At 46.1% G+C, this 18,593-nt stretch overlaps 1 long non-coding RNA gene across 3 annotated transcripts in view; it reads right to left on the reverse strand.

Moving 5' to 3' along the window:
- LOC144139385 (uncharacterized) overlaps nucleotides 1-18,593 on the reverse strand; it is a 119,792-nt gene that overhangs the window by 48,314 nt on the left and 52,885 nt on the right. The window lies entirely within an intron of this gene.

Here is an 18,593-nt window from a genome sequence, read left to right on the forward strand (position 1 = left end):
CCGTGCGTCTGCGGAGGCCTGTGAAATAAGCAGAGGTAAGCGTCCGCTCTGCTCGCCGCCTCTGCTGCCTCCGCTGCCGCCGCTCTTCCGAGGGGGACTGCACAAGAAGTGGCGAAGTTCTTTATAAGCCAAGTTGTGCTGCGACATGGAGCCCCGGAAGTCCTAATCACCGACCGCGGAACGGCATTTACTGCGGAGCTGATGCAAGGAGTATTACGCTACAGCAACACGGATCACCGAAGAACGACGGCGTACCACCCCCAAACGAACGGACTAACAGAACGTCTGAACAAGACAATCGCAGATATGCTGTCAATGTACGTTGACGTTGAACATGACTTGGGACGAAGTGCTCCCGTATGTCACGTTTGCGTACAACACGGCTATCCAGGAGACGACACAGCTGACGCCGTTCGAGCTTGTCTACGGTAGAAGGCCGACTACGATGCTCGACGCCATGCTTCCGCACGTAGAAGACGACGACCTCAACGCCGACGTCCACGGATATCTTCAACGTGCGGAGGAGGCCCGCCAGCTCGCTCGAGTTCGTATAACGGACCAGCAGCTGGTGGATGCGGGCCGCTACAACCTCCGACGCCGAGACGCCAAATACCAACCAGGGGATCGTGTGTGGGTTTGGACTCCCATCCGACGACGCGGACTCAGTGAGAAGCTCCTGCGACGGTATTTCGGACCCTACCAGATTCTACGACGTGTTGGCGAACTTACCTACGAAGTGATCCCCGATGGTGACTCCGGCACATCAGTACGACGCACGCGGCCTGAAGTCGTCCACGTGGTTCGCTTAAAACCTTTCTACGGACGATGAGGAACTTTTATTTTCATTTGTTCGGACTGTCGCTTATGTTAGCATCGGGTCGATGCACTCTTAGAGGGGGAGGGGGTAATGCCGCGAACCATACATTGGGTTTGTTTATTTGTGTTTTGCTTTTACCGCCCGGCTGCGCCGGTCTGTGTTATCTCTGCGCCAAGGGAAGCGCGTGTTCCATTCTTTCTTTCTGTGCCGCATGTGTTATCTGTTGTGATAGGGAGAGCATTCCGATCTAACGTGAACAGCCCAGAATAATCTTCTTGGATCTACTATGTTCTCGAAGCGAATCGACGTTTCGAGAACCACGCGCGCCAAAAGATAAAAAGCCTGCAGTGCGGACGCCGGGGCATTCGATTCGACGACTCTCGCCTGTGCAAGTCACTTTGTTGACCGCTGCTTCGCCGCCTCTGTATTCTTTTGAGTTGTTAGGGGAGCACAAGTTCGCTCCAATAAACGTGTTTCTCATTCAACACAACTGCATCGTCCTTGTCTTCGTGACAATATTACTATCGGCACAGCGCACTAATTATTCAATATTGTTTTAAAAACCTGTGCACCCATGATTAGAGGTATTGCCGAGAGAAAGGGGCATGCTGCTTTATCTGAAAAACCCGAATCCGCTTTATTGGTTTGTATTTGACTTCACTGTTTGATTAACTTTTATTTACTTTTTTCTTTTACCTTATCTTTGATTCACAGGGCACAATTATAAAACGATCTGTAGAGCTGCCAGCAATATATTCTCGGACCAACTATCAAGCGTAGAACTAACACCTATCAAGTGTCCATCAAGCGTAGACAATTTTCATCATACCAAGCGCAGATGAGTTTTATTATGTTTTTTATAAGTGAGCCAGTGCAGGCAAAGCCGATTTTTGTTTATATGATTTCAGGAGTTTTGTGACGCTCTGGGTGAATATTTTGATTGATTGATTGATTGATTGATTGATTGATTGATTGATTGCAGAGTTTAACGCGCCGACGCAATGCAGACGATCAGGGGCAATGTAGTGGGGGCTTCGGATTAATTTTGACACCTGAGGATCTTTACGTGCCCGAAATCTCATACATACAGGCGTTTTTGCTTTTCACCTACATCAGAACAGCGGCCGCCGCGGCGGGGAATTGAACCCGCGACCTCGTGCATCAATATTTTGACGTAACTAAAAGTTAGACGAACGACCATTTGTCACTTTACATGATGAATGCTAAGAGTTCAAAGTTGAAACGACTGCTGGTCGTGTTTTGCAATCCCAAACCGGCTTCGCACATGCAAAGAATCACACCACGTCTTTACTCTGTTGCGCTAAATGTCCGCTCATTATTCCTCTAATTTCAGGACATCAGCCAAGGGGTGATTTTTGAGTGAGCATCTTGTGGCGTTAGACTTCAAAGGTAACTTCTTGTTTAGTTCAAGTCGTCGTATTCTGCAGAGCTAAAACTGGCGGTACACACGGAGGGGGCTCGGGCGAAATCACTCGTTTTCTGTACGCCTGTACTGCGTCGACGTTATGTTAACAGGATTCTTTCTGAGTTACATTTTCATTATCTAATATGCGGGCACGCCATCGCTGGAAGTGCTTTTAGAATTTCAATTCATTGCGACATGTAGGATTACCAGACCTTTATGGGTGCTCGTTGAATGGTCATATATGTTGTTGATAGGAAATGCTGCTTTGAATTGGATATAGAAAAAATATCTGCCTTTACCTTAAGCGGTTGTGACAGGAGCGAATATAAACAAACCCGAGCCATCTTACTAACACGAATATTCTAGTCGGAGGAGGGCCAAAGAATGCAGTGTATAAGTGTATGATGTGGTTTCGAATGCATGATTGAGTGCTTAATGTGGGTTGGATACTGTGCGCTCGTCATGTTGGCCATTGGAGCCTTAGAGGTTTTGCCCAAGGAAGTGAAACCGTTGGAGGAATGGTATACACCTTTGCTGTAAAAGTCTAGCGTTTTGGAGCACGACGCGTTAGCGCGAGGCGCATAAAACGAGTGCCCCAGTGTTTTTTTTAAGCCCGCGTTTTTGCCCATGGACATGAAATATTGTATTGAGAGGTGTTGGAAAACGCGTGTCTTGGTGTTTTAATGCACTGACTACATACCGCGACTACAGTCAGAGCCCCTAAGGGATTTCGCCCCAAAAGAAGGTTTTTGGAGGGTTAGGGTATGGTCACTAATTCTTACTTTGAAGGTGCATATCAAGGACGGTGCCAGCAACTGTGCACATCATAGTTGGCAATGGTGTGGATAGGCTGGTCCAGGACTAATATAGTATGGAGGAAGCAGCCAACAATTCGAGAGAACGTATTAAAGCCCCCAAATGATAGGTGTTTTTTTTTTTTAATTTAACTGCTGCCAATGAAATTTAGCAATCTGGTTCCTCTATATTCGAAATATCGTATGCATTTTATGTGGGGCAAATAAACTGCTTTAAGGTCGACACCTAAGGGGTGCGGCTCGCTTGAATGCATCAGGTAACCTCAAGCTATGGATCCTAGCGACAGGGCGCGACACGGTATATACTAGACGCGGATAAACGCGTACGCGTTTTGCGTTTCCCTATTTTTCAAAAATGGCCACAAACCAGATCATTTTTTATCGCTTAAAACTAGATTTAAGGGCACTTGCAGCTTTTGTTTATTTTACATCTGGTGGTAGTACCGGGAATTTAAGGTTGCGCCAATGTAACAACTAGGCAAACCAATTGCAAAAAAATTTCCAAACACGAAAGTTAGCACAAAAAGATTGTCGCCTATTCGTGTTGTCCAGACAAACGCTCGAGAGTTGTAGAGAGAGTTAGGTGTTCTCTTAGAAAATATTTAAAAAATTACAATTTGCTCTCGGTGTCTTGTTGATATTAAGGAAAAAGTTAAACCACCATTGGCCACTCAGAATGATAAAGCACCGATACCAAACATTGGTGAGTTTTCTTTTCCATTTGTTAGGGCTTCGCCAAGTAAATAATGACTTGGAACACGTGTGTATTTCAGTTTACTTTGTAACCAAATTTAGGCTGGTACTGGGGACAGTTTCTCGCGGTGAATAAAGTGTAATTTCTATACATTAGGACTCATGTAGCACCTGCGCCGTGTTAGTGTTACGCCGTCAGAGTACAGTAGAAAGGAAGAAACTATTTGTGAAGTCAACGAGAAAAGCGTCAGCTGTCGTTTAAGAAGGAAGTAGCTCGGGAAGGTAGAGAGAACAATTTGATTGGGAAAACTTCCTTGTGGCCTGCGAATGAAGTACTATTTCTAGCTCTTCATGACTTGGTCCGAGTCATCACCGCAGATGTAGCCACCCGGCTAGGTTCTCCCGCTCCTTGTCATCGGGCCGCCGGGGCCTTCTTGCCTGGCCAGCGCCACGATGACTTGTTGGACAGCCGGGAGTTGTAGACTTTGATCTCCACTCTGCACAGCCTCCTCGAAAGCAGGCGGCATACTTCTTGTGTTTGATTTGCCCGGGTATGCGAGACAATCCTACACGATGTGCTCAAGTCTTCCTGGGCCTTTGTGGTACGGGTTTTTTGCGGAGGGAAGATAACACCCCTATTGAGCACCTCCTTATCATTGCGCAAATAAACCTTCGTAACCTATGGGTACATGTTCTGATAGACGGCATTCGGTGTATCAAGACGGATTTCCTGCAACTCAACTTCTCAATTGGGTGGCTACACTTCGCTCGCCTGGCCTAAACGCTGCCAGACATTTCACAAAAGTCAGGCGTTCAGCCAGAGGCTCTACCGACCCCGGTGCGGTATAATCAGCAGCCGTGATATTCTGTGTTGAGTGTGTTTACTCTGCGGATGTGAATGTGTGGGTGTTTTACGTCGGGGTAACAGGTCTTTCTGCCGTACATACATTATTGCGGCGTCAGGGTGTAGTGCACATGTGCCATGTCTCAGGGAGAAAATGGAAAGGTGCAGTCTGGTTCTTTTGAAGCGTCGAGGCTGTGTGCCGCCTGCGTTGAGTCTGCACGCAGGAAGTGGGAGAAAGCAACTTGACAGATAACGTCGACTTCGAACAAAGGCACGCGAAAAGCTGGAGGTGGAGTTCGACCTGACCACCTGGCGCCGGATTGCCGTAAGCAGTCAAGAAAGGCGCGCTCATGACGCCATGTGCAAAGCAGAGGGTGACCCGAAACTGCAGTCTGTTCATTGATGATAGTATTGCGAAGACTCATGGACTCATGGACGTAAAATAAATGCCGTATTTAAAAGGCCGTACGTTGACTGTATGCCTTCGCCCCCCTAAACATCGCACGTATAAAATGAAACAAAAAATTAGTACAAGGTTCACCCGGTGTGAAATCGGCTGAAAGTTCGGAAATGTGTGGGCTGCCTTTACAGGGATTCTACTTCAGTTCAACGTCTTTCTTCGCGCAACCTTAGAGTAGTCTTAGCGGCGAATTGTAATGTAACTTGTTCTCATGCACTCTCAATCATATCAGCTTTGAAGCCTTTAACTAACCATACTTACTCTAAATTGCCTACAATTCACAACTTAAAAAATAGAACTTACGCCGATCCCTAAACTTTGGCCTCACTTTAAAACACAAACGCAGGGCTTTCAAGACATTTTAGCACAGTGGCTAAGGCGTTGCGCTGCTGAGCACGAGGTCGCGGGTTCGATTCCCGGCCGCGGTGGCCGCTTTTGTGATGGAGGCGAAAAGCAAAAATGGCCGTGTGTACGAGATTTCGGCGCACGTTAAAGATCCCCAGGTGTCAAAATTAATCCGGAGCACTCCACTACAGCGCGCCTCATCGCCTGCGCTGCGTCGGCGCGTTAAAAAAGTACAATCAATCAATCAATCTTTCAAGACACTTCTCTAGGCGAAACATCAGCCACCCTTTATTAAAATATAACTGCCCCGGATCTGTTTATTTGTTTATGAATATTCTCCAGTATTCGGATCCGCATTTAGCGCGGCGGAGAAAATGGCTCCAGAGAGAGCATGACACCACACCAACAGAGACTGCCTTCAGTGCCAGCACTAAAACACCTTGGCCGTTAAAAGCCATTTCTAACAATCCTTTAAAATACCTATACTTTAATAAAGAGGTAGAGTCGGCAAGTTATCGCACACTTGAAACTGCACCTTGTGTTCCTAATTTCAAGTTTGGGCGTACGGGTATCAGTTTCAATTTTAGGTCGACACCCAAACTTGAGATCTTCAAAGAAATCTTTCTACCTGCAATCATGTAAATGTCGTCGACAATATTTTACACAAGACAAACATCTCCGTGTCTTCAAGGCTTGGCATTGGGAACCATGTGCCATGAATGGTAATTGTGTAGCTCTGTTCAAAAACACCTAAATGTTGCTTTACACCTTGGCTTGAAAAGGCTCCATTTGTTTCTATAGCATGTATCACCCTTCTCCATAACTAAAAAAAGGTGCACCTTTTTCCTTAGGCCATTCTGCTCCTGAATGGTGTAATATTACGAATTTATCGCCCTTAATTTTGAGGACTTTGTAACAAAAATAGGGCAGTACTCGGCCGAATCTGCAAACAAAAGTATTGACGATGAAGAGGTAGTTCTGCAAAAATGCTCACTACTCAGGCGAACGTCCGCTGCACATAATCAAGAAGTGCTGTAGGTGTTCGGGATCATAAATTTGAATATTAGCGCGAACGAGAAAATAGCTCACCTGCTCAAAAGCATAGTCTCATATGTGGGTAACGTTTTGGATGGCAAACACAAGCTAATTGCATGGCAATACTCATTGTGCATTCTGCGATACCTGAAACATTGAGGATGTGGCACATCGCGAAAAATATAGAGCGTCTTTCCTAAGTGAGTGTAGTCGCCACGTTTTCATGACACACTTTCACTGCTGATTTTCATGGCTGACTGTCGACAGACTTTTGTTGCATCAGACCTGAGCATGCTTTGCTTCTGGCCTACTTTGCATTTTGTGGGATGATCATTTACGGGCCAGTGAACAAACTCGGTTACATGACGACGTTCGAACAACAGTTCAGGTTAGGAAGTGGGTGCGAGCGCTTTCGAACCCTTGAGTATTCGTTTTTGCAACATTGTTCGCAAACCACTGAGAGCTATCTTCCTGCGACGGCTGGAATTTCACCCTTCTCTGGTGTCGCACCGTTTTGCACTTTTTACGGCATACAAATTATATGAGACGGTCCAGCTTCGAAGTCAATGACGTTCGCAATAAATTTCGTCGAGCGTCTTCAATCTACGACTGATGCATCTTGGACATACCATGAAGCATTGTTGCCGCCACCGCGAAATTGTGATAGCGTCTACGGCGACCTGGGTGTGCGCGCACCACGAACGTCTATATTCCTGTGGCTGCGGTTTTCTTCCTCTAACGTCTGCACCTACAGATGATACATTCTGGGAGTTTTTTCAAGTTTTGAGACTGCCCTTTTTCTCGGTTTGCTGATAGAAGACTTAAGTATTTACTTCAACTCCCATGACAATCTCATTCGTGAAGTCGCTTCCCTCTGCCAGGAAACTAATGGTCGCTGCGGTCTGGTTTAGATCACCAGATAATATTTGAACATTCCTGTCCCCATATTTACCTAAAAAAGGGAGATGCCCTGTTTGAGGTAGCTTTCACGGAGGCTTCATACAATCATTGATCTAATATTTCGGTCATCAGTTTAAGATACAGGCATTGCCTGAATTGTTATGCCAGTTCAACTAAAAAGATACATTTCCCAGATTGTGTGGTTATGAGGTGTCACCGCTGAGTACCTGCGGGGGCAACAATGGTTATAAAAGGAAAAACTTTGCCGGGATTAGGGAACGGTGCAGTAGTAAGAAAAATTGGGTAATAATGTCGTCCCGCTGCCCAAGTTTTGGATCGAGTGACGGCGAGGGCTTATTTTGTCTTGCCGAGATAAATCGAGTTAGATGACGAAACCAGAAACACCTTTCAGCCACACGTTGCATTACGGGGGGAAGAATCAGACTACAAAGATAGTACCGAGGCATCTACAGTACTGTCGCAGTCAGCGCTACAGCGGACGTAAATAACGGCTGCACCGGAGCCTAGGATCTTCGCCACAGAACTTCACTGCATTCAGTGAGATGACACAGGCGATAACCAAGCAGTGTTTCTTAGGTAGGGCAGTTCAACTATGTGTGTTTAATTTTTCAAAATTCTAACTACTGTATCAATTTTATGCGCGCGCTGTGTGTGGGCCCTTTCCCTGTTGTGATTTCCGTAACGCTTGACTCTAATCATGAAGCTTCCTTAGGCGATCTAGGTGGGCACGCTATATTGAATAATCACTGTTCTTGTTGCTTCACGCCTGCGTGGTTATGGTAAATGCAATAGCACCAACCACAGATGATAGCTGCATTCTTGCATTGTATTGACGACGCTCATACGTTGCCCCCAGTTGGCTTCCTGCTTTTTCTATGCATCTCTCTATTCTCTCTCTATTGATCCTGTCACAAAGAAATACTATTTTGTGACACCAGATGGGTAATATATCTTTTAGTGTTATACTCATCAGCGTACGCTTGATCCTGCCAACTTCGAACGGCCTGTGTATATGTCCTTGACGGGACTGAATAGCGAAGTTTTCAAATGTTAGTCAGATTATGCCATTTTCGAGAACACATTCACCGAAAATAATGCACGCATCTTGCCTGGGCTTGACTGCACATAAAATGTGGCCTATTGAACTGAATACAGGGAAGTGTTTTTTTAAAACGTGTTAAGCCATTGTTCTAGGCCTGCTAGATGAGATATAATGGATAGACGCAGATCAATTTATATCAGCACCATTTCTTGCTTTATTGAAGCCACTCTAAATCTTTGATGTGTTGGCCCCTAATAAAAGCCACGCTGACGTACGCGAGGTGGGTAGTGGGGTCATGCTTGTTCAGTGTCGAGATAAAATGAGGCAAACATTGCTAAGTCAATTTGAAACCGAGCAAATTTTATTTTCACAACACCGTGAAGGAATGTAGTCGCCTTTGTATATATTTTACAGGTAACTCTTGCGATATTGCATGCACGCTGGCGTTTAGCTGTAGATAATAATCATCACCACCTGGAGGGGTGATGATCACCAGCACTACCCCTATGACACTTTTTTTCCTTCTTCACAGGAATTAAGTGACCATTAGTATAATGTCAGGGTCTGGCAGGATACCACGCCTCTTTGAGAATATTAAGAAGGTACTTTTCGTTGGAATAAGTTTAAAACCATGTTGATCGGACAAGGAGAGAGCGTATTAACACCAAGCTGCACTTGGAATTCAAGATGAAGATATTACATGACTTGAAAGGTATCTGCACATCATCCACATACATAGAATAAGATATTGTTGGTGGCATTGCTTTCCCCAGTAAATTCATCTTTACAAGAAACAACGTGCTGCTCAAATCTGCCCTTGAGGTACACCATTTTTCTGTACGTGAACCACAGAGAGTGCAGAGCGTACCCTCACATGAAATCTTCTCTCAGACATGTAGCTTTCAAGAATGTTAAACATGTTACCCGATATTCCAAAAGATTGCAAATCTCTGAGGATTACATAGCGCCATGCCGTATCATATGCTTTTTTGATATAAAAAAATACGGTCATGCAGTATTTCTTATGTAGAAACGTATCTTTTATGTACGATTCTAAGCTCACAAGTTGATTGTTGGTGGATCGACACCCCTGTAGCCTGCCAGTGAGCTATCGAGGTGACCACTGTACCCCAAAGAGTACACCGGTCGTCCGTTATTCATATACTCAAACAGCTTAGATTGGCAGCTTGTCAGGACAATGGGGCAATAACTTGCGGGTGAGGAAGTGTCCTTCCCCTCCTTCAGAAAAGCCACTATCGTAGCCTCCCTCCAAGAACTTGGAAGACGGCCCCAAAGACATATTTTGTTGTAGAGGCCAAGGAGTGCTTCAAGTGTATTTGCGTGTTCTTGTTATATCATAGTGAATGTAAAGTTGTCTACAACTGTAACTGAGGTATTACCAGTAGTGACTGCTATCTTCAGCTCATGAATTGAAAAGTGGGTGTTATACGAGTAGGTCGACTTATTATTAATCCAAAAGGACGTCCCGGGGGATGTTTTGTGTTTTATGAAAGTGTTGGTGTAGTGTGCTGAACTCGTACACGTGCTGGAAGTGCTGTGCGAGTGTGGTAGGCTCGTTTTCCAGTTTGCCCTCTGTTGTACTAATAAGGGGCAGGGTGTTTATTTGTTGTTCTCTGAATTTTTGTATACGGGTCAAAATTTGTGAGTGCGTGTATGAGTGTATGGATGTGAGTAAGGTGCACTACCTCTCCTTTTTTGCCTCACGATCCTCGCGTTTTCAGAGAGCTTTTGACCATTTGAGGACTACCAGGTTATTGGACGTTGGTTAGCGGCGAAGGTCACCCAACGCCTTGTTCTTGGCCTCTTGTGCTCGCCTGCAGTCCTTGTTCCACCAGGGCCTCCCTGTGTTGCGGAGAGCACCAAAGGCCTGGGGAATAGACTCTCTTGGAACAACGACATTGTGTGTCGTGAGGAGCTAGGCAGCTTCGTCTACGTGCAAGTATTCTATTGCTGTTTGCTGTAGTTTACATGTATCTGTGAAAGTACTCCAGTTTACTTTTGATTCGTTAAACCTGTTAGAGGAAGATGGACTGTTCGGGGCTTGACCTATATAGCTTAGTGTGGCTGAGAAGTGCTCACTACAATATGGGTTCTTGTCCACGACCCAATCAGGAGATGGAAAGAGAACTGCAGATCTAATAGCCAAGTCAAGGTGTAAGTACTGTGTCCTGTATTATAATGTGTAGGCTGTTTTTTGTTAAACAAGCATGGTCCCGATGATGTCACGAATTTCTCAAAACGCGACCTCGGGCATTCGTGCGAGAAGATCCCCAAAGATAATTATGTGCATTACGGTCGCCCCTAAGATTGTGTGGTTCTGGCACCTGATCTAGATGTGCCTCGAAATCGGAGCTTGAGAACTGGAAGTTTTTAGTAATGTATTAGGAGCATACCATTATAATACTGAAAATATATTATACGGATTGCTACAGCCTCAAGAGCAGTGCTCAAATCGATAGGATTGCATGCTAAGGATTTGCGGGTGATAATGGCCACACCACGTGAAGTGTATATGCAGATCTGTCTGTTTTTTCTGAATGCCATGTAATTATTGAGGAAGGTTGTGTGCTTCCTATGAAGGTGTGTTTCTTGAATACACATCACACTTGGCTGATTAGAGTACAGTATTTCGTACACATCGTCAAGATTTTTAATAGGCCACCTTCAGTTCCACTGAGGTATGTTTTCCCTTCCCATTACTTAGTGTGAAAACTACTGGAGTGAGCATCTTTACAGGTTTTCTTTGGGTCTGGGATTCGATGCTTTTTGGTCTTTTGTGGGGATTTGGCTCGAGAAACGCTCTTGCGTCGTTGTGCAGCAGACAAGAACGGTCCGACGTCCATTTTGTTCATCAGAGGCTTCAGAGATCCCGACGATTCAGGCTCCTTGAACAGCGCACCCTTTTGGGTGCTCTTTGCAGCAGCCGCCACCAGCAAGGGTATCACAGATGCCCCATGTGGCACGGGCGGTGCAGCGGTGTTGGCAGCAGCCATAGCCTCCTCCGTCTCCACCTCCTCCGTGCCCTCACGTGTGCTTTGGGCAGGTGGTGGGCACTCGGGAGTTGTGGCTTCACTCCCAATGGACAGAGTTGCCACCACGTCCGCAAGTGACTCAACCAGTGGTGTGGTGACTGCTGGGGCTGCCGGAGACAACCAAGGAGGGGGCTTGGCTGGGACCAGATCAGACTCAATGAACTGATCCCTGTCGAAACCAGACGCCGCTCCGCTCTCAGGCAAGCTGCGTCGGCGTACCACGGAGAAGCTAAACAGGCGCACCTTTTGCGTGGTTCCGAGTACTACATGTTTTCCGTTACCTTCAAACTGACGTTGCCTTTCTCGAGTTTGAACCTTCACAGGTACGCGAGTATGCTGCTTGGGGCTTTTATATTTTCGGCATTTCATGCTACTGGCTTTACAATTGTGTGTAGGGGGTCGCGTTCAGAAAATTGGCGCGCGTCACTTTCCCCGACACTGTAAAGTGCTATGCCCATGCCGCAGGCACTTGTATCACCGGCGCAGATTATGAACATAGCGACGGACTTCACAACCGATGAAGCACACATTTGCGTGTTGAGGGGGTTACAACTGTCGAATGGGAGAATTCTATGCTTTGTTTTATTGCCTGGTTCTCTCTAGGGGGGGTGATACGTCTGATTGCTGTAACACCTTGCTCACGCAGGCCCTCCAACAAGTCGGAGACTTTTTTGTCCTTAAAATCAAATTTCAAGATTAAAACTTGGCTTGTGTTCAAACTGCGGTGAGAAGTGACCTTAATTTTGAAGTTGCCGTTTAGGCTATGTTGGAGAAGAATTTTAGGCCGTTGTTGATTCGCTGTTTCCACAATGATTTCACCACTGGTTAGCCTTTTTGCTTTGTAGTTCTTTCCCAGAATGTTTTCAAGAAACTTAGCGATGAGTAACTTAGACGTAAGTTTTTCAAATTTTTCTGCAGATGCTATGATACAAAAACGGGCAACGTTGTCATACTTGGAGAATTGTATGGTAGATAGCTATGGGAAATTCACTTGGATGCAACCCCTTTTCGGCGGCCGATCATTGGGTTTGGGGAATTGTGAAAAAAAACACAATACGGCATTGAAGAAGCAGGGAACGGGGGTACTTCCATCGCCAGCCTTACCCTGATAGCTGAAAAGTCCTGAAGATCCTTGCCTAGTAAACAGACACGGAGCCCATCCTACGGAGCTTGACCTGGGCTCCGACGGTCACCATTTGTGGTTTCTGCTCTTTACCTTACAACTCCTATCCCTGGTCGATTACAGTATGAGTATGGGGGCTAGGGGTCCGCGGTGTCGCCAATACAGTCACCAAAAAAATGAAGGTGTCCCGAGGTACATATTTTAAAACTCTCACTGGCTGTTTAAAGATAACAAGCGAAATTCTACCTTTGTAAGTAAAACATTTCAACTTGTAATATCACTGGACGAACTGCAGAGTGTTAAACAAAAGCATTTCATTCAAAATCGAGATACGCTTCTTTAAGGTCAATTCACAGTTGCAACGACGCGCATCGGTTTCTGTCACCTTAGTGGCCCGCCGATCGCTTCTGGTTGGTCAGGATGAAGTTTCCGCGCTGCTACAGACGGCGCGTAGCGTCTGACGCAATGTTGAGCGGGCCTTAGGCTTGGGTTTGAAACCTGCCTTTTGAGTTGTGAGAAGCTGTTTTACCTTTGTACCTTTTACTAGAGCCACAAAATCTCGCACTCCTGTGCAGATGATGTACGAAGACGAACACAGTGGAGTTAGCGGTTGGGACATAATTTGAGGCGGCGTATATTTAAACTGGAAGATCACCAGCCCGTGAGAACGTATGCATTGGCTAGGTGCAGCCAATCCCCGACGTGCACCTTGTAGCCTGAAAGTCGGTTCCGCGACACGCGCTCCTAACACCGCCTCGTCTGCTCATTGCAGCCTTGCCACTTTCACTCACATTTCTTGGCCTAGCATTATAGTTTCGTCCACTTTGCTGCGCTAAGTTTTGCGCGACATCAGGCAACACCCCCGATGTGGCTGAGCGACCCTAATGCGATGATAGCGCAATCGGCTAGATGGCGTTTTCATATCGCAAGGTGTCCAGGTTTGATACCAGGATACGAGAAGCGCGCGCTCTTAGAGGCACTCGTCCCTCCACCTCGATATCTTGCCTCCTTGCCAGTTTCTCTCTACTTTCATGGCTAGCAATTTCGTCTCTTCCTTCTGAACACGCCTGCGAAAGCATGGGTAATTTTCAGGTGGGGTGCTGCCTGTGCCTATTTTATCTGTGTGTATTCGCCAAACGAAGCGTTATTTTTTGCGCCCGTCTCGTCAAGATTTGGCCGCGGAATAACGTTGCGGGTCTAGCTGGTTTCTTAGGTTTTTGTTTAACTTAAGAAACACCATTTCTTAATTTTTACACCGTGATGGTGGCAATAAAGGGAGGGGGGTAAAAACTTGTAAATACAGTATTTAAAGGATCGTCTTGTTTTCAGCTCAAGCGGAATGAAAAAATAGGCTTCTTGAATTTAAAACCGTAAGTTTAATCTGTTTAACTTGTCGTTCGCCGAACTTGTTCGCCTTTTTTTCGGTTATGAGCGTAAGTTTTTCACATCATCACTGCTTTTTCAGCAGTATCTGGTAGGAAAATGTAGAAACAAGTTGCCATATTTGTATGGGTTGTAGTTACGGCAACATTATTTTTATATCAATAAACCGACAAACGATTAAAACATAGAAAAATATCTCATTTAATAAAAATTTAAAGAATTCGCACTGGTTTTTCTCAATACTGTTCCGACATTTGTACGGGATATAAAAGACCATCAAACAGTTGGCCTATATCGCAAGGCCCTGGAGGAATCACGCAATTTTTTCAATAGTGGAAATTTATTTTGTTACTCACTTCGGAGTGTTATTTCTAATAATTCAGCTGTCATGAGTGCGATTATCTTGCGGAATGATCCCTAAAGAATTCCAAATGTAATGCGTCCAATTGTTGACGCATTGAATGGGCGTTGATTATGTCGCACAATGACTGTGTAGCCGCTCGCATGAGTATATTTTGGCACTTGATATCAGGACACATATTTTGACGTGGATGACGCACTGTTGAAAAAAATATTACTATAAAAGATATAATCTGCGCTAGTCAATCTAGCTACCTCTGATTATTTGCCAAACTACCTATCTCGGATTGCTTGCACTAAGAAAAAACAGCATGATTACATCACATGATGGTACTTATTTCAATGAGAACTGACTTGCGGCTAGGAATATGGTAGGCATTATTTTTTGACTTGAAATAACACCTCACGTCAATCGTGCTCGCATCAGACGAGTTACGGCCAGCTTACGCTCACATGCTAATATTATTCGATACTGAGAGCCTAGTGGAACTGCACGGGCTTAAATTAAAAACTAGCATTTTATGTCAATGTCTGATTTCGAGGCTGCTAAATGGCTTATGGCGGTCAGTAAGCCGACACCGATCTCAGAAAAACAGAACAAAACAACAAAAAATTGCGCCCACCTCTCCGTGGGGCGAACCCGGTGTAGATGCGACGCATCGTGGTGTTCACTTGGTGTTTCCGTTGGATTGATTCTAAAATGCGTGAAAACGTTTCGGGAACGCGTATGAGTATTATGTTTCATGATTAATATTATGTTTTATTGGCCAATCTTGGTCAATCTATCTAAGTGGTATGCTTGGGGCTTCGCTGTCGCAACGGCCTTTACTTCATCATTGTTGCTGTAAGTGGGAGCTTCTTTTCTTTTATTGCAAGTATTAATCATTGCCCCATCATGCGTTGTAACAGTAGCTTCTTTTCGTTGTTTTAATGAGTCAAGGATATAAGGCGCGATCGTAGCATTTGATTCTGTCTCGGTTTTGTGGCGCAGTAGGAAGAGCACAATGTACCTCGAGTTCCGCCCACAGGGTCATGGGATCGAAACCGGGTGTCATTCACTAGTATTTTTTTTATAGTGAAGGGGGAGGGGTGTGGACGGATAACAACGCCGTATGGAGGGACAAGGCGAGTGAATGAGACGCAGTTGCATTTAAAATTGGTACAGCTTGCAATAGTGGTGCAAGGATGAAGAAACGGCAAAGCTGGCAGCCGCACCTAGCCTTTTCTTGGTTTTCCTAACTTTAAGCGCGGCTATTCTTAGATATTCGGCGAAGTTTTGTAGCGCAAGCTACACTACGCTGCCTCGGCAGTTTTCCCGGAATGACAAGCTTTGGCCCTTATTGCTAGAGGTCTACCCACACCCACTGTGGTTCGACCTCGTACCTGGCTCGGACGAGCGGCCAACTAACCGGGAGAGATAGGCGGCAGGTGAGGTTTAAGGGCCGGACACATGTCCATCTTCGCAGCCGGTTTTCGGCGCCGGTAAGTATTCCGGAAACCTATCCCCGCCGCCGCTTGGTGGAATTGGAGACACATGGTGCGTGGGTGCCGTCGACGCGTCGGGCCGCTCAGCTCCGCCCACTCCCGTCGGGCGTGCATACAGCCTTTGGCAGCCCGCACAAGGGCCTCATTGACGCTTGACGGAGTTCTCCTGGGTGCCCCGCGATGCTCGTGATTTCCGCTCGTAGGAGATCGTTGCTTTAAGTAATTGGGGCCTTATATTCATTATAGCGTAAATAGGTATAATTGGCCAGGCGGAGTTTTGAGTTGAGAAACAAAAATGTACTACAAAAAAAGAAAAAAAATAATCCCAACTTTGAACTTACTAAAAATACGTACTACATCAGCTCGAGAACAAAAACGTAACTTTAAAAAGCCGAGAAAAGAGCGTTGAAATTACGAAAAAAATTGCGGAGACGAGCCAGTCATGTAACGCCCTGCAGTTCCACAACAATGCATAACTGGTGGAAATAACGCATTTAATCGTTGTAATAGCGTAATGAAGGTAAAAGGTAAAACACAATACCACCCCCCCCCCCCAAATACACAATATAACCATTTCGCGAGAATGAGGACGAAATTTAAAAAATGCATCTCATACATGTCTTCTGAAAAACGAAGACTTAACTCAAAAAGCCCAGAAAAGAACGACAACACGAATAAACAATCGCGCCAACGGAGAAACCAGCAGTAGGCCTGTCACCTGCGGAAAAACACACTATTGGTGAACTGCTTAATCAATATAATGGTGTAATTTAGATCATTGGCGAAAAGTAACAAAATAAAAATCAAAATAAAATACCCCAAATTATTAAGCTACTCATACCCAAATCTGTCTCTAAAAAACTCAATGAATACTAGCGGCGTAAGAATGCTACGCATTATTTACAATTATGTGGATTTCTGCAAATGCTTTTCTCATTCAATGTGGCAAGAATATGGTTTCGATGGTTGTTCTTTTCACATGACCTTTTATAAAACCACCGAATCAACCACGATAAAGGAAGCCTTCGCTGACTACACGGAGGAAAAAAAAAGACTGTAATGCCAACAGTTCTCAGACATGTTGCTCCTAATTTAACTTTATGCAGTGTGGTTTTTTGCAATTACAATGCAAGCAAAAGGGATACGTAGTTGTTTTTTCATGCCATATATTTGGTTCTGTTCGTACCGGAGATATCAGCAGATCGTTTTCGGCGATGCGGGCCGCCCTACAGCTGCTCCGGGCTGCGGCGCAGGAGAAAGCCACCTCGCAAAATTCAGGAGCGGAGGCTCCAGTTTGAAACCGGCGCGAAACGTCATGAATGACGCTTCCGCGCCTCGTGCTATTATTGGCTGCCGCACCCGGCAAGTTATTTGCCCTCACGTTTAACGCACGGCATCCGCGGAAAATATCTAGCAGGTTTGACGCATGCGGAGAGCCGGTTTTGGGTACCAGGCGGAGGCCGTTCCGGGGAATCGCGTGCACAGACGCGTCCCTCTCCGCCCATGTGTCCCCCGCTTTAGACGAGGAAGGAAAGTAGACGTGCGCGGGATGGGTTGACGGGACGGGGCGGACAGAGGCTCAGGGGCCGCCGCTGGAGCAATACGCGTGCGCCACGAAGGAAGGACACGATTCTAAGTGCGGCTCAGAACTGTGTGCAATAGAGGAAGACGCACACCCAGCGGTGGTGTGCCGTACAGCAGGAAGGCTTAAACAACGCCTTGACCCCCAAAAAGTGAAAAGCGCTGCAGTTTCGTAGTGATTCCCTACCTTCCTGTCTTACGCCTTAGTGTCAGCTTCCTTCATTTTTTTCTTGGTTACGGTTGGCGACTAGGTCAGTTTTTTGGTGTGCTAGCGTCGTTGCCACCCAAAAGTGCAAACAACACTAGGTCATTACACTATGTTCAATGCACGGAAGCTGGTAACTCCGGATCTTCTGGAACTCGATGACATTTTCACGCTGCTTCCCCTGCACGATAGCGGGGTAGGACCGAATTCCTCGGATACGTTCCAGGGTAGCTGCATGGCAGCGTTCGCGCCCTGGTTCCTTTCCTTCGGGAGTGACAATCTTCTGCCGGCCCATCCCCCCCCCCCTGCGTCCGAGAACCGGCCGTTGCAGCGCTTATAAGATTTCTGACTTTCCACTGTACGTTCTCTGTGACTGCAGGGCCGGGGTTTTCATCCGCAGGCTTTCCCATCTATCCCAAAACGGACTGCGTGAGCACGTGCTAGAACAGTCTGCAACCAGCTTTGGGAACTATGGGACTCTACCGCGAGCGGTATTGTGCTTCCTACATCAGGCGCGAACTCACGTCAGCTAGCCAGGAGAAGAGCACGCGAGAGATCATGCCACGAATCCTCGGCAGGTATGTTCTCAAAGGCCTAGCGGTGCCGGCGCGTTTTCACACCATAGTTGAGCTAAGCTTAGGTCCGCCCACGCAGCTGTGCGAACGTCGGCTGGGTGCCTCACAAAAGTATATTGTTTTGTTTTGCTAACGCCAGCTAACGAAGTTCAAGCTTAAATAGCGGTGCTATAAAAGATCGCTTGTGGAAAGATGTAATATCGTGAAAACCCGGTAGCATTGTTTCTGCGTGCGGGAAATGTCTGTCTCAGTAACGGAGAAAAAGGCGGCAGCCCCGAATTTTGGTCATCAGAACCGCCATCGCGTGCACCCCACAAGTGTGGAGCAAGTGTAAAGCTAGTGCAAGCTTAGATGGTTGAAATGGGGCACCGTTTTATTAGGGGAAATTAATTCTAGCTGCTGGCTTACAAAATGAAGACCGCCAGATACT

This window comes from Haemaphysalis longicornis, unplaced genomic scaffold (assembly GCF_048455015.1).
Source record: "Haemaphysalis longicornis isolate Haplotype H1 unplaced genomic scaffold, Haemaphysalis longicornis Haplotype H1 scaffold_5, whole genome shotgun sequence".
NCBI classification, from domain to species: Eukaryota; Metazoa; Arthropoda; class Arachnida; order Ixodida; family Ixodidae; genus Haemaphysalis; species Haemaphysalis longicornis.